Here is an 8,916-nt window from a genome sequence, read left to right on the forward strand (position 1 = left end):
CTAATTGATTAACTCTTCTTTAGTGTTACTTCAACTTTCAACATAAATCAAGGATCATTATTCGTTATATTATAAGAGAGCCAGTTATCAATCTTTGAATAAGAAGATTATAACTTTATTAAAATGATCAGTTAAATCAATCAATTAACATAGATACAAAATCCATGACCTTTTTAACATTCTAATAGTTCTCAATTAAATATTACTAAGTCTCACCATTAAAATATCTAAGGTTTTTATTCAAGTCATTAGAATAAGACTTATCAACTTTGATGTAGATAATTCACATCTTTGCTAGAAGGATCGATATTAGCATATCCATTAAAAAACTTTATTCTAAAACTTAATTATTAATTAAATTAAATTAACTCTAATTAATCAAATTAATTAATAATTACAAATCCAAATCAATGACCCAATTAATAACTAGTCACAATTTGTAAGTTAAAGGCCAACCATAATCCAATTCTCTAATATAAATAACAAATTATATCTTATTAATAAATCTATATAATGACCACATTCATCATTCTTTCAAAGAATACTAACATTTCCTTAACAAACCCATATTACTGATAATCATTTCAATTAAGACTCTATTGCACAACTTCATTATTAATATCATAGTTATATTATCAACTCAACGAATATCAATTAAAAATCAACTATACTCCAAATCCAAAAATTAATATCTTTTACAAAACTTCAATCATTAAATAATCTCTACTAGATTAACACTAATCGGATTTATTGATAACTATTTAAACCATTTATACTATTATTTATTAATAGTTTGTTAGACCCAACAAACATTAATAAATAATAAACTCATCAAAACTATTATTACTTGATCTAGAGAACCTTCCATAAACTTCTTTAGTTAATATTTAACTAACTCTTAACACCATTAAGGTATATCAATAATAATACATAACGTATTCAAATCATAGCAATGTTGTTATAATGTAACAATGATTCCTTGTCAATTAGATCTTAATCCCATATCATTAAATTCTCTTAATTTAAATAATCATCATTAAACATCTTTACATAATGTAAATTACCATCTCTTAATTATTTAATATATATATTAAATAACATTTAATATACATTAAATAATTAATATTAAAAGTCAACTATTAGACTCAATTTTTTAATCCCTCAATATTCAAATTAATAATTCAATATCTCTTCTTTATTAATAATAACTCACAAATTATTTTTAATACTTTCAAATCATTTATCTTTTCCAGACAATCCATTTACAATTTCAAGAACCCCAAAAATAATTGATGACTTAAATATTATAACATTTAAACTCATTTTAATAAATTTATTAATTCTGAATATACAACTATATGTATTTTATTACTTAAATAAAAATTTCATTAATGTTACATATACATATACATACATATATATATATATATAACTCTTAATATAATATGAAAATCGATATATGCATAATCAAATTCGCAACATACATATCACATAACCTATTTATATCAACAGTTGCCATGGTACATAGTACACTACGGACTATATAATAATCAAATATCAATCCCAACACTCATACACACTGCGATGATAAATCACAACAGCGCTATGTGCCTTGGCCATGCAGCCTCTACCCTCTGACGCAGGGCCTGCGACGACAGTCGCAATACTTGCGTTAGTGGGTACAAAGAACCGTCGGTGGTGAATAACAAAGCAGAGATGGGGTGGGGTAAAACCACCCACCCTCCCAAACATGTATAAATTTTATAACATTTTCAAACATTTTTTACAAATCGCGATTTGGATTTTGTAAATAATTTTCTTCATTGCACTTTTTAATATTCGACTTTTTAATGAATATATATATATATATATATGTATATATATATATATATGTGTGTGTATGTATATATATATATATATATATATGTATGTATATATATATATATGTATGTATATATATATATGTATGTATATATATATATGTATATATGTATATGTATATATGTATATATATATACATACATATATATATATACATATATACATATACATATATACATATATATATACATATATACATATACATATATACATATAATATATACATATATACATATATGTATATATATATATATGTATATATGTATATATACATACATACATATATATATATATATATATATATTCATATTCATATACATATATGAATATGTACATAAGTATGCAGAATTGTAAATATGAATGGGTACATTTCTACGGAGAACAGACACACAATATTTTTCTTTTAAAATAATTGATCTCTAACTTTATTCAATATTCCACCTAATAGGTCTTGACTATTAGTTTTGAAAACATTTTCAAATCTATTTCTCAATTGGATTCTAATTCGAACCCAAGCCCAATTTAGATCTAGTTTCCTTCCTAGATTGAAACTAGGTTTTTTTTCTATTGTTTTCTTCTCAACCAAATAAAATATCTAGATTCCAATTTCAAATTACAGATTCAATCATAGAGAATATTCATACACATATAACAGACACGATGAAGACAGGAAGAGAAAGAGTGCAAATAGAATATGTGATTATCACGAGTGCACCTGGACACTGATGCTAATTTGCCATCCCTTAGAAGTCCATAGAAATTCCCTTCCTTCAACAACATTCACAATTCCTCCAAGATCCAAGCCAACTGAAACCTCTCACGTGATTAAAAGTGCTTGAAGAAGCATAGGAGCATGTAGAAACATATAAGCATGTAGAAGCATATGAGCTTCTCAAATGTATGTAATCTTTGAAGCTTGTCCAAACACACTAGGAGAGCCTCTATTTAAAGACCTCTAAGATGCATCTAAAATGTGTCTAGAAAGAATTAGGAGATAAACATGACAACTAAGCATGAGTCTACTCCAACCTTCTAGATGAGTCATAAGGTTATAGACACCATGTGCTCAAATAATATGCAAACTCCTAAGTGTAGACAACTTGTGCATACTTAGAGTGCAAACTTCTGTGTTGTCTACATGACAACTCCCAAGAATTTGCAAACTCCTATGTGAACAAATATTAAAATAATGCACCTTAATTAATATAATATTTACTTTACTCTTTCCAATTTAATTTATTTATTATTTTTAAATCTCATGCACTAACTTTAATAATTCCACTAATTTTATCTTAATATATTTATATTTTAATCACATGCACACATCGTGCAACCTATAATCTTTTAATAATTTTAATATATTTTTCACTTTTACATTTATTTTCAAAACTTAATTGATAAATATTTATTTATTTAAATAAATATTATCATATTTCAACTTTAAAATTATAACTTTTATATTCAAATTTAATTATTTTATTTAATTAATTTTTTAATTAATTAAATAAAATAAATATTAAAATATCATATTAATTTTCCATTAAATTAAACCATTAATTAAATCCTTTAATTAGGCTTAATTAATAGAAAATACACCAAAGACTCCTAAAGTAAAATACGAAAAACTCACTATAGCAAAACACTTACAAAATCAAACCAAAAGGGTTAATATCACGAATTATGTCATCCAACGTATTCGAAGGGTACTCAACTCAAATACTTGTCCTAATTTCCAATTAGGACAAATGGCTTAAAGGGTTGGGATTTGGACTTGAGAATTATCTCCCCTCTCTTACCATTGAGATAATGCGATAGGGTATGCTCATCCTGGCAATTCAGGGAAGTCGATAGCCGGTACCTAAAACCTACATAAAAACCATGAATGTACAAGCACAATATATACTAAACTAAATAGGCAATGGAAGGAAGTGGTGCATCCTGTAGATCCCGACTAGCAGGTGACTACGACTCCCTTCCTTAACCGCATCAGACACACCATACATAAGAGCAAACATGCACACCATAAACATGCAAGTATGGGGTAAGTATCCATAAGAAACACATATAATAATAAACCATCTAACTAATCATCTTCAATAATTGGAAATAATGTAACAATCATCATGCATATATGAAATGTAAACTCTAAGTAATCTCATCGCATATCAACTGAATCCATAGCACAATATCTGATAGTCTCAAAACAATGCTGCTAACTATCAACATAAAACTAGCCCTAAAAGAGTTTGACAATGATAACAAAAATGCGACCTAGGGGTAGGCACTACAAAGGACATATAAATGGTGCAACAAGATGATCTATACACTTCATAGGTGAATAACCTCTAACACTAGACCTATTTGTATAAAATTGAAATATGTTCTTCACCATAGCAATGAAGACCTTTGTATCAATCTATCTATATTTCATAGTGCCACTGACACTGTGAGAAAGAGAAGAGTAAAAAGTCTCATTACTAATATCATCATATGGGTTGTATGACTCAATCATCTAAATCATACAATATAACTCATCTCTCATAGTAGTAATCTTCTCCCTATTAGGGAGGGTGGTAGAATAAAAAAGTGTAGAATCTAGGACCTCAATAGCATGAGATATCCTAGCAATAGTATCTCTATATAAATGCTCTTTCTCCTTAGTAGATGATGTCGATCTAAATGTTGTACCTAACTTGACACTATGACCCCCTCCCTAAACGCTACCCTCTCATGAGGATGTAGGTGCACCACTAGTGCCAGATACCATAATGTACAATATATAAAGAAGAAATGTCTATAAATGCATAGCTAAGATACAAGTATATATGATAAAGATCTAGATTTGCACATGCATATATACACATATAACATACTTATAGGTGTACATAAAAATAAAATTGAAAGTAAAATTTAATTTAATTTATTTAATTTAAAATTGGTTAAATTTTAAGTTTCCAAGTTTGAACAACTAGAAGTTATTCTGGTTTAATTCTACCTCATATTTCACTACATGTTGTAGATATCTTTAAAATGTTTGATACATATAAATAACTATATAGCTTTACTATGTTAATGTTTTCTGAAATGTGATTAATTTAGCTATCTTGGTCTGAACTTGAGTTTTCTAAGTTTGATGTAAAATCTATATCTATGATTAAGCAGATATTTAATTTTAAAAAACTATAGTTATCTAGATGTAAAATCTATACCTATGGTTAAATTAAAAATGACTTTAGATTTAATTTTTTAATTTAAATACTTTGTATTCTATCTAACATATGATTTTACTATATTAAAAAATTAACTAACTACTAAAATACTTAAAATACAATTAATTTAACTAATACTAACATGTAATAACTAAAAACAACTTAACAAAATAGAAACAATAATAAATAAAAAATCACTACCACTTACGACTGAAACACCCTAACTTGTTCCCCAAAATTTGAAAATTGCAATAGTGAAATTGGCCTCCCAAAAGTGATTTCGACGTATATATATTACCTTGTACTATTTTGGCCAAAACCATTATAGCCAAAAGGGTTTTAGTTGTAACCTTGCCTACCACATCACCCCAGGAAAGCACCACATATGTACAACCGATAGGGTTACAACTGAAATGGTTTTGGTTGTAACCATTTTGACCATAACCACTCAAGATATCCCAAAGGGTGACAAAGGTTTGTGCTTTTACCCATAGATGAATATATATATATATATATATATATATAGATACATATTTAAGAAAAAAATTGAAATACAAAGACAAGCTAATATATAAATGTATATATTCATAAGAAATTATATATAAGTATATATAAGATTGAATTGACAAGTATGGAAAGAGAAAAAAAGGAAAAGATCAAACCGAAACACAAATAAACTAAGCATAAAATGCAAAGTCCTATATATATTTTTGTAAGATAAAAATATATGTATTGTCTACTAGAGAGTAAGAGTATTTGACAAAAGGTTGAAAGAAAACTAAAACTATTTAGTTTCATACTTATAATTCACTGCCTAGGAATCCTTGGAAGTGAGGATATAACATACACTTACATATTTTTCTATTACTTAAGGGATAAATACACACATACATTAATCATAATGGTAACAAGAGAAATAATTTAACCACACCAAGTATTCCCAAGTGTTTCATTACTTAAAAAACACATACATTTCTATCTAGGTTATTAATCATTCAAGGTTCATTCCATTAACCATATTAACATTGGATGCAACATTCAATTTAATGCCCAAACAAAAATTCCTACATGATTAAAAATATAAGTTCATTTTCAACTAAAACATAAAAGAATCATGACAACTTTTCTAACTAGTTCAAAAGTGTACGATAATTAGTCTATTTTTACTTGGGAAGCTATAAATTTCAATTGGGTATCTGAATAACCAAATCACATACTTCAAAAAAAGTACATTATGCTTACTTTCCAAGGTACGATGAAGTACAATGAATATCATATGATAAAACTCCTTAAGATGTGCACTAAAATAGGTTTTTTTATGATATGATGCTAAAAAAGGGTGCAAAATTTTATCAAAACATCATATGATGAAATATTCTAATGGGCACAATAAAACTCATTTGTGTAATAAAGTATTATATTGAGCATGATAAAATAATCAATTGGGTATGATAAATGAATGACATCACACCAAAAAAATGGCCTTCATTCTAAAATCCATAATGTTTGCATCCAAACTATGATTGAATCTATTTGAAAAGTGTTGAAAATATCTCAATGAGTCTAAAACAAGGAGAACACAAACCTATTGTAGGAAAAAAACTACTTTTGACACCATACCAAGGAATCAAATATAGCCTAAAATAAGTGATCACAATATCCAAAACATGCAACATGTAAGATGCTCTAAAAAACCAAAGAAGGAACATGTCCACATCAATTTATGAAGTAAAATGAAACCTAACTACACCTAGGGAGTACCAAATACATGAATATCAAATAATCACCCACTTGATTAAGAATAAAATAGATGAAAGTAAAACATCTAGGTTATCCATCAAGATACAATAATAAATTAAAGCAAGAAGAATCCACACCAAAGTTCAAGTACAAAAGTGAAGTCAAGGGGACAAGAGAAGGAGAGATAAGTAAACAACCTACATCTGGAAGATATTGATCCTTATTCTCTAATCCCTAGAAGTGGTATAGGTTGCAATACCTCCCAACAACATGGAGCTCATAGGCCCACCTCAATATGCTCATGGAGATAATGATGTTGGAAACTACAATTGAAATAATTGTTATGTTGTCATTAATACCAAACCCATTAGTGAGGAAATTTTCTATCTAATTTGAGTGTCATATCTATTTGATTGATAAAGAGGATTTGAGAAGTTCTTCATAACAAAAGTATCTTGAAGAAATGTTGATTTATGAAGAGGGCACTATAACTAGACACTTGATTAGTTGGACTTTGACAAGATAAAGTGATTGTTTGAATCAAGTTGCAAGTGGAGAAGATAGTTACACTGAAGCTTGGAAAGACAAATCAAAGACAAATCAAATACGTAGGCTTGACCGAGAAACATAGTAGAAGATTAAGAAACTTTAAGTATATGTCAAGTGAAGCTAGTGTCAACCAAGTAGAATTAGTGTTGACTAAGCATCAATATTGATCGAGTGATAGTTTATGTGTTGAGGAAGAAATTTAGTAGAGACCAAGTAACCCTATGATGACTGAGTGTTAGAAAAAAGTGTTGGCCAAGGATCAATTTTTTAATAGTTTATAACATTCATAATTTCTAGTCTACTAATTTGATTTCTTGGAATATGGAAATCATGTTGAGTATAAGAATCAATGAGTTGGATCATATAATTCTAGAAGAAAATTAGGTAAATGACCTAAGGAATGGATTCCAAGAGAAGTTTATAGGCAAGAAGAGGATAAACAAGATGGCAGTCAGATTCATTAAATATGGTGGATCTAATCATAAACCCTAAGATCTAGAGTGATGTTTAAGTAGAAGAAAGATTAGAATAACCTATTTAAGGAGGTACAAGGGCTAACTTTTAGAGAGTTATATAGTGTTGTTGAAAACTTGAAGTAGTTGATGATGTTATTGAATAGTGAACATGAGTAGAAGGTAGAGTTGGGAAGAAAAGGAGATTGATTTCTTGAAGGGTTTCCAAGTGAATTAGATACTAAGATAACGATGGAGGCTAGACAATGAATCATCTTATAAGTCAAACTAAGATTTGTACATGCAAAGTGAGTTGTACTTGACAAATCAAAATCTATTGCTACTTTCAAACCATTGTAAATAGTATTTGAAATCCTTTAATCAAGGTTTTCTTAACTGTCATGTGTAAATTTTATGTTAGCTAATCACTTTAGGCATGATGTGAGGATCAATTTCTCCTTTTATTTGAGGCAATCTCTGAGCATCTCCATCCAGGCAATTCAAAATGATCTGAATGGAGAACATGTGCATCATGAGGGCCTTACAGTTCTTGTTATGAATGTGTTAAAATCCTAAAAGGTTATGAAACCCAGCGGCATCTTGAAGGTAGTTGAATATGACATGGAGGGTAGTCTCTCGGAGAAAGGTTATGACTCAGATACTCAAGATGATGAAAAGGGGGGTAACGAGAGTCTAAAAAGAGGTTCTAGGTGTAGCTCTTAGAAGAAGAAGAAGAAGATTATTAAAGGTAGTGACTCTGATCATGAAAGTGATTTTGTGGAGGAAATGGTGAGAGATTACCAGAAGAAAAGGAGTGGTGGTAAAGGAAAGGGTTTCAAGGGTCACAATGATGTTAGGGCTTCTACCCCATCTGATGATGAACCTCTTACTCATAGAATGGAGAGGAAGCAAAAATATTTGAGGCTTCAAGAGGAGAAGATTCTGAATGCTATGAAGAATGGGGAGCTAGAGAAAGAGGACGAGGGGGATCAAGAGCAAAATCTAGATTTTGATGATAAAATAGAGGGTGTGGTTGACTTTTTCAAAATTCTATTAGGAAACCATAGGACAATTCTAAAGGAGAT

General features: G+C 28.8%; 1 pseudogene across 1 annotated transcript in view; it reads left to right on the forward strand.

Moving 5' to 3' along the window:
- The first annotated feature begins 8,617 nt into the window (after window positions 1-8,617).
- Window positions 8,618-8,916, forward strand: part of LOC149556832 (large ribosomal RNA subunit accumulation protein YCED homolog 1, chloroplastic-like) — a 116,206-nt pseudogene continuing 115,907 nt past the window's right edge. Inside the window, exon 1 of the transcript XR_016364578.1 lies at window positions 8,618-8,863. The product of XR_016364578.1 is annotated as a large ribosomal RNA subunit accumulation protein YCED homolog 1, chloroplastic-like (transcript). The remainder of the gene's footprint in view (window positions 8,864-8,916) is intronic.

The sequence above is a fragment of the Cupressus sempervirens genome, chromosome 5, assembly GCF_028749045.1.
Source record: "Cupressus sempervirens isolate cs-2001-9-10 chromosome 5, ASM2874904v1, whole genome shotgun sequence".
NCBI lineage: Eukaryota > Viridiplantae > Streptophyta > Pinopsida > Cupressales > Cupressaceae > Cupressus > Cupressus sempervirens.